At 35.6% G+C, this 8,494-nt stretch overlaps 1 pseudogene; it reads right to left on the bottom strand.

Moving 5' to 3' along the window:
• Positions 1–3,646: 3,646 nt before the first annotated feature.
• Positions 3,647–5,416, bottom strand: LOC116274945 (annotated as a pseudogene).
• Positions 5,417–8,494: the final 3,078 nt, after the last annotated feature.

Raw genomic sequence — 8,494 nt, 5'->3', positions numbered from 1 at the left:
CCTAGAATGTTATGCATTATTGTAGACTTTATAAACATTGGACTACACAGCTATATTAGATTTATAATAAATTCTTTGATAATAAATTAGCTGATTATAACTTTTTTACTTTATGAACTTTACCTTTTTAACTTTTTTTGTAATATCAGTTAAAACACATTGTACAGCTGTACGAAAATATACTTTTTCTATTTTTAATTTTTTTTCCTTGTTGAACTTTGTCAAAGACAGATACAAACACACACACTAGCCTCGGCCCACACAAGGTCAGGATCATCAATATCAACTGTCTTCCATTTCCACGTCTTGTCCCACTGGAAGGTCTTAGGGACAATAACATAAGGAGCTGTCATTTCCTAGTTTAACAATGCTTTCTTCTGGAATACTTCCTGAAGGACCTGCCTGAGGAAGTTTTTGCAGTTAACTTTTTAAAAAAAATAAATTGTAACATACTCTAAAATAATCATAAAAAGTATAGTGTAATAAATACTAGGTGATAGGAATTTTTCAGCTCCGTTATAATCTTAGAGGACCACTACTGTATGAGCAGTCTATTGTTGACTGAAACACATGGCTGTATTTAGTTCTCTTCCTATATCACTGACTTTGAACATGTTGATATATTTGAATTATGAAAATTATTTTTTTATTTTACAGATAAAATATACAAATTAGAGTTGTAGAATGTTTGGATTTCTTTAAATACTCCAAAACTTTGAAAAACCTTGTAGTAATTTTAGACACAGAAAAGTTGCAAAGTTAATACAGAGAGTTCCTACATGCACCATTCAGTTTCCCCTAATGTTAATACTTTAAGAATGGAACATTTGTCAGAACTAAGATGTCAACATTGGTACAACACTATTAACTAAATTACAGACTTTATTTGGATTTCACCAGTTTTTCTACTAATGCCCTTTTTCTGGTTTTGGACCCAATCTAAGACACTACATTGTATTTAATCATTATGCCTTCTTACTCCAACAGTTTTATCAGTCTTTCCTTGTTTTTACAGATCTTGACATTTTTAAAGAGTACGGGTTAGATACTTGGTAGAACATCCCTTAATTTGGGTTTGTCTGATATTTTTTCATGACTATACTGGGATTATAGTTTTCCACAGAAGATGTAGATGATATAAACATGACATCACTGCTAAGTTTAACCTCGATCACTTGGTTAAAATGGTATGTGCTAGGTTTCTCCATTATAAAGTTACTGTTTTCTCATTTCATATTCTATTCTGTGGAAGCAAGTCACTAAGTCCAACGGTGCTCACAGGGAGAGGAGTTAAGCTCCATTTTCTTGGGAGGGATATCTACATACATAATTTGGAATTCTAATGTAAGGGAGATCAATTTAGTCACTCATTTTTCAGTGTAGACTTGTGGATATGTATTTTATAATTTTGGCCATACTATCCAGTACTGTAATTATTTGTTTTGTTGCTCAGATTGTTCCAGCTTTGGCCTTTGGGAGCCATATCTTTTTGACATGGTCCCATTTTTTTTCTTTTTAGTTTTTACTTTTTGGTACTACCAGGCTCTCTTCAATGGCAGGATTCTATAATTCATCTTTATATACAACTCACTGGATAGTGCTTGATGGTCAATAAATTTGTTGAATGTATAAATTTACACAATAAATTCCCCAAAAACTTATTTCCCTTAGGTCATAAAGACTCTTTCTCCCATAGTCTGACTTATGTTTAATAAGAATTGGAGTGCGTCTTGAATTAAAATTGCTTCTATATTGATTATCCACTTTAAAAAAACAACATAGTTCACACTGTTTAGGGCTAGCTGGCTATTGCATCTTTTAATCAAGATGGGGGTTAGGGGAAAAGTCCATTTAGTCCATTGACTAAATTTTTCTTCATCTTTTTGACATCATTATTGTGCTCAAAATTTGTACTTTGCATCTTATTTTGAAACTCATAATTTTTCTTAGGTAAAATTGTAAGAGCTACCATTTGGATGAGCGTGTGTGTATGTTTGCAAATGACTTTTTAAAAGAAATTCTGAACTCATTAAAACCGACCCATGTTGTATATTCAGAATTCGTGCACAGCATGATTGAAAATCAGTCGTAGTCTACAGGTTTGGTAACAAGAGTTGTTCTTTGTAGTCAGGAATTTCAAAGAATTTTTTTGGTAATTAAAACAAAATTGGCAGAAGAATAAAGATGAATGGGGGATGAAAAATAAATCTTCCAGCTTTAACCTTTTACTAATATTTTAAGCCATCTAAAAGTACTTCAAAAATAAAAAATTTTAAAGCTGATCCAGAAAAAGTAACCATTGACTACCACCCGAAAAGGAGAAATTTGGCTTGAAAGAGACTTTTCTCCTTTTTCTATTCTGTAACCTCTGTAGGCTGAGCTTAATGTCACAGGTGAAAATGATTTGAGGACGCAAATCAAATGAAAATGTACTTCTGTCTTGCTAAGCTAAGGCACTGAAGAAGGTAATAAAGAGAATGAAACACACGTCTGTGAATATTTAGAGAAGCAATGGTATGTGTGGGTCTTGTTTTAATCTGAATTTGTCTCTTAACAATTGCATTTTAACTTGTTTGCATGTAAAATCATTTCTAATTTATTTGGACTTTGGTTTATGATTCACCATGCTTTTATTTCTTCTTTCCTACCTTCCTACCTTGCTTTCTCCTTGAGAAATCTCAAGGAGATTTCTATTTCTCTCTGTTGGTTTAGAATGTATACATTCTACTTTTTAGAAAAACCTTTTTAGTAGCTACTTTTACATTTTTAACATGAACACTGGGTTGACTTGTGTTCCTCAAAAAATACGTCCACCCAGAACCTTAGAATACAACCTTATTTGGGGTAAGGGTCTTTGCAGATATAATTAAGGTAAGGATCTCAAGATTAGGTCATCCTGGATTAGAGTGGGCTCTAAATCCAATGATGAGGTTCCTTGTAAGAGGCAGAAAAAGAGAAGGCACATGAAGGCAATCTCACAAAGGGGCACGCCACGTGAAGACAGAGGCAAAGATTGGAGTCCTAGCTACAAGTGAAGGAACGCCGAGGATTGCCGGCAGTCACCAGAAGCCACGGGAGACATGCAACGGATTCTTCCTCAGAGCCTCCAGAAGGAATGTATCCTGTTAACATGTTGGTTTTGGACTTCTGGCCTCCACAACTGTGAGAGAATACATTTATTGTTTTACTTAAACCACCAAGTTTGTGATAATTGGTTGTGACAGCCCTAGGAAACTAATACAATATGCATACCAGCTTAACAGAACACAGACCTTGGGATGGTTTAAATCTATCATCTTGCCCTAATTTTTCACGTTGTTATAGATCACAGATGTTTGCTTCACCTTGGTTTTCATCCTCCTCCCATTCTGATTTTGTTGTTACTATTTTAGTTTGTGCTCAATCATACTTATTTACGAGTTTTATTGATAGCAGTATTCATTACTTGCAACCCATTCCTTTTGGGAAACGTTTTCTTCTTCCTAAACTACTTCCTTTAATATTCTTCTTTTGAGGGCAGGAGAAAGTGGATACTGTGTATGTTAAGCTATGTTTATCTCACTCAGACAGCTTTTCCCTCAGAATTTTTGTTATTAAGGAGATTCCTTTAATATGATGAATACAAAAGCTTGTTGAGATAGTACGCCTACAATTACACAGCTTTGCAAAAGTTAAACAATGGTTACCGAATGGCTATTTTTATTATAGTATCTACAGTGTCTGAAAACGTATATTATAACTGTAGATACCTCACAAGACATCCATTTAATCATGGTAGTGGATCTTCTACATAGAATTCTCAATGTCTTTATTCTTCAGATTCTCCAGGCCTATGAATATCGTCAATCTTCAAAATCATTCTAACCATTTGTGTTGCAAAAGATGTTTGTTGCTTTTTGCCAGTCAAGATCTCTGTGACATGCTGTTGCTTCATATCATTTGTCCCCTTGTGCAAACAGTGCCAAGAGCAGGGTTCATCTCCTTCACTTGTCTGGCTCGGACTTTTGTCATAGTCTGGATGGGATTCATGCCACTGTTTTCAGAAAGGGCCGTGGGGTGACCGCAGAACGTCGGCAAATGCTCTCATGGTATACTATTCTAAGGTGGGGCATTTATCCGCCTCTTGGCTAACTGCCAGAGCAGAGGATATCTCAGCAAACCTTCCTCCATATGCCACACGATTATTGTGGATGAGGTTTGTGATGACACACAAAGCATCGTGAAGGGATCGTTTCACCTCCTCAATGATCATCTTATTTCCTCCTCTAATTAAAATGGTTACAGCTCTGGAGTTCTTACAATGCTCGATAACCAGCATTTTATCCTTAGTTGTCCCAAATGAGATCTCCTGTACAGGACCGGTAAACCCAGGATCTCGGGCATGAGCTCTGAGAACCTGGGACAATCTGCCCTCTTGTTGAGATGGCAATCAGTTCAATTTCAGGTCCCGCTACCCAGCGAACCACAGGGAAGTTGTTCTGAAGAAATAAGTGATTTGCTTCATCATCAAAGCCCAACTGACAAATTGCTAAGTTAGCACCAGTCTCTTTAATTTGTTGAATCATCTCTTCAAATGTCTCCTTTTCATATTTCTGAAGACCTTTATAATCCATGGAGGTCACATCCAGCTTATGCTTTGTTTTTGGCTTGGGTGGTTCAAATGGACATGTGAGAATTGCAATCTCAGCATCTTCCACTTTTCTCGGCATCTGTGGGTGACTGGAAATCCTTATCCATGATCACGGCCTAAATCAGTTTTGTGTCCTCCAGCCTCCTGCCCACTTTGCCTTCTACGTTGACGAGCTCAAAGTCAACATCTCTCTGCTCCATATCTGCTACAGTGAGGACGGTATTCATAGCAATCTCAGCCATTTGTTGGTACCAACTTTGACCACTTTGAAGCCCAGCATGGTTTTTGTAGTCTGAATCAGGGGTTCAGTGTCCTTTATGTCAACAAGGACACTATGATTGATCTTGTCCAGGTTCAATAGCAACACTGGTAGCCTCATAACCATCAGCTATTCTGATTGGGTGAATATCTCAGTCTAGCAACTGCTTGACTTCTTCTAACAGGACACCAGCCAGGACTACCACTCCTGTGGTTCCAAGTCCAATTTCATCATCCTGAGACTTGGACAGTTCCGCCATCAGCTTAGCATTCTGATGATTGACATCCATCATGCTTAAGATGGGGCCCCATCATTAGTTACAGTCACATCACCATCCTTATCCACCATCATCTTATCAAGCCCATTTGGTCCAGGTGCTGTCCTCATCGTATTTGCTACAGCCTTTGTTGCCATTATATGAGACTTAAGGGCCTCAGTCCCATAAGACAGGACTTGTAGTCCTGATCCTTGATGATTAGGAAAGGGTGCCCATATTCATCAAAGGTGAGGGTCCCCATCGATGCCATGGTGTAGCCCCAGGAGCTACTTTTCCCTCAGAATTTTGAAGATACTAATCTATTGTCTTTTGCCCTCTAATGCTATTGAGTTCAGTCATTCTTTGCTCCATTGTGAGTAATCTTTTTTTTTTCCCTTATTTTCTTTTAGATATTCTCTGTCTTTGGCATTTTTCAGTTTATGACGAAACTGGTTGTGGATTTATTTATTTATTCTGCTTGTGACCGCAGTATGATTCTTTAATCTGTGGACTCATGTCTTTCTTTTTAGTTCTGGAAAATTATTACTCATTATATCTTTCTATGGACTCTCACTCTCTTTATTCTTTCTTTCTGAAACTTCTATTAGGCGTATTGTTAGACTTTTCCAATCCATTCTTTGTGTCTTAACTTTTCACATATCTTCTATCTTTCTGTACTTGGTTCTAATTTTCTTAAATCTTCTATTCACGAACAATATGACTTCCTATCTTATCTGCTAACATTTATTACTTGTTTTATTTCTATGCTTGTATTTTTATTTTTAGAAGTTCTATTTCTTCTTTACAAGTTTACCCATTTTTTTGTTTGTTTTCAGTTTCTACATATCATTTAAAACTTCCCTACTTTCTGGTCTCCTTATGCTATCTCAAGTTCTTAGAGTGTTGATCCTCCTGTTGTAGTACTGCTCACTGCTTGATGGATACTTGTCTCATGTAGATTGTCACTGTATTTTTGTAGGTATGCTCAGCTGTTAGCATTTCTCCAAGGGAAAATATGCAATCCCAGGACTTTGGGAGAATTCCATCACAGTAATCAGGGCCCCAGCAATTCCAGAATCAGCTTCTTATATTAAATTTCCATCTTGGGCATTTTATATGAAGATGATGGAGTTAATTTGGATTCAGTGTACCAAGTGCAGGGTTAAAGTTTCGGTTTTTCATGGGAGCATTTGGTTTTGAATCCAACCCAGAGTAATGGGCAGACAATGGAAGTTTCTTACTTCCATTGCACTTGAAAACTATAGTTTTTTTGGCCCTCTTTACTCAAGGAATAGTCTTTTCAGAGTTCCTTAAATTATGTGAAATTCGGTTTCACATGAGTTTCAGCTTCTGTTTAACTGAGACTCAAGGAATGCCTTCTGTAGGTGCTAAACCCTCAGTTCCTAGCCATTAGATGATCTCACCCCCATTAAAGTTGGTATTTTCTCATACACTTACTATTCTGACTTTGAATAACCCTCTTCATTTTTGAAATTTATGGATTTTCCTTTCAAGCTTAGCCATTTACTTAAACAATTTTTTTGTGCATGTATCTAGCTTTTCCACGTGTTTGGAATGGGATAATAGTCTGTACTAAGCTAGTCCGCCACTGTCATTTCACACTATGCAGGATCATAAGTACCAAGTATTAAGGGAGTTGCTGTTTTATAAATCAGAGTTGATTTAAGATCATTCTTATATTGACATTCTCCCTAAAGTTTAATTACACTTTGTTAATAGATCAGAAAAGTATAGAATTGTAATTGTGCTGAGAATCATATGTGACCTTGGGTATGCCCATGGAATTCAGTTCTGAATGTGAACAGTGTCATTCCTCTGCCACAACAGAAAACAAAGTTGCTTAGAGCAACCTGTAATGAGGCCAAGACTTGGAACTGAGAACCTTTTGAGCCATTGAGCCTGTCTTCATTTTGTAGTCACAGACTGTAGTCCTAACTCAAATAAACCTTCCTGCAAGGTCCAGGATACAAGGAGGTTAAGAGTTTGTATAGTGCATTTCCTTTAATTTACTAGAAAAATTCACCCATGTGTTATTTTAGTGCATAAAGTACAACTTTTATTTATATTCTTATTTACTTGTATATGAATCATTTAATGTTTAATGGCCCTTTAAAATAATGTCATATGCCTCCAGCAATGGACTACTACCTCAAGGTAGCTAAAGGAAGAAATGTGTATTTAATACATTCTTTCATCACAAGCACTCTTTTAAATATCTTTTGTGTTTTTATCCTTAAGACACTTCATTTAATACATACATATATGTAAATATATAGAGAAATACCTGTATATCTACTTACTCGTATATTTTTATATATATGGAAAGAGAGATCTCTCCCAAGACACTACTTAATATAAAGCTAAATGATAATGCACTTTGTTGGATTGTGCCAACAGCATAACAGATAGTGCATTTGCTGGAGTGCTTATGTTGAAGTTAAGGAGTGGCTTATTAAATTATAATGGCAAGATGTTTTTAGTCATAGAACATGCAAGCCATCAAGTGTCAGGTGTCTAAGAAAAAATTAGATTTATCAGACGACAACACACTTGAAATAATTGTGACCAAATTTGTTTTGCTTGCTAGTCACCTAGTTATCCACAGGACATGACAAAATTGCAGACACAGAGAAGATGGGATAAATCACCCTAATTATCAAACAGATGAAAACTAATTTGGCTCTGGTGATGAGAATCTTATCTGAAATAACTCATAGCTCATTGAAACTTTTTTACTACATTGAATTCATTCAACATACCTTATTTGCAACCAACAATTACAGTGTAAAAGGATTAAGTGTTATTTCTGGATCTTTGCAACATACAATTACAGTGTAAAGGATTAAATATTAATTTTGGATATATTCAAATTTCCTTGGGAAACTACTGAATATTACCTTTTCTAGAAGTGTAAAGTTACATGTGATTTTATTCATTCAATTAGATTCAACAAACTAGATCAAAGATAATGATGAGCAGAGCACAAAATAAAGGCAAAAAGGAAACAAATATTGGAGAGTAAAGATTAATATATTACTTACATGGGTCTCTATTTACTAGCTGTGTGACCTTGACCTAGTTAATTGACTATTCTAAGCCTCAGTTGCATGATTAATGAGAATTAATACTTTCCCCACAAGGCTTTTATGAGGAGCAAATAAAGCATTTAAAAGGCTAAGTAGAGTACCTGGCACATAATTTCTAAATAAATGTAATAGTATTATTATTTGATGGAAAAGTAAATCATTAATATATCATAAATACTAGACTTATTTGGGTTTTAACCTTTAAACAAACTTTATGTCTATGATAAGCTTATTTTATACTT

Source organism: Papio anubis, chromosome 5 (genome assembly GCF_008728515.1).
Source record: "Papio anubis isolate 15944 chromosome 5, Panubis1.0, whole genome shotgun sequence".
NCBI lineage: Eukaryota > Metazoa > Chordata > Mammalia > Primates > Cercopithecidae > Papio > Papio anubis.
Note: the sequence above shows the minus strand (reverse complement) of the source record. Positions and strands in the feature narration are given on the sequence as shown.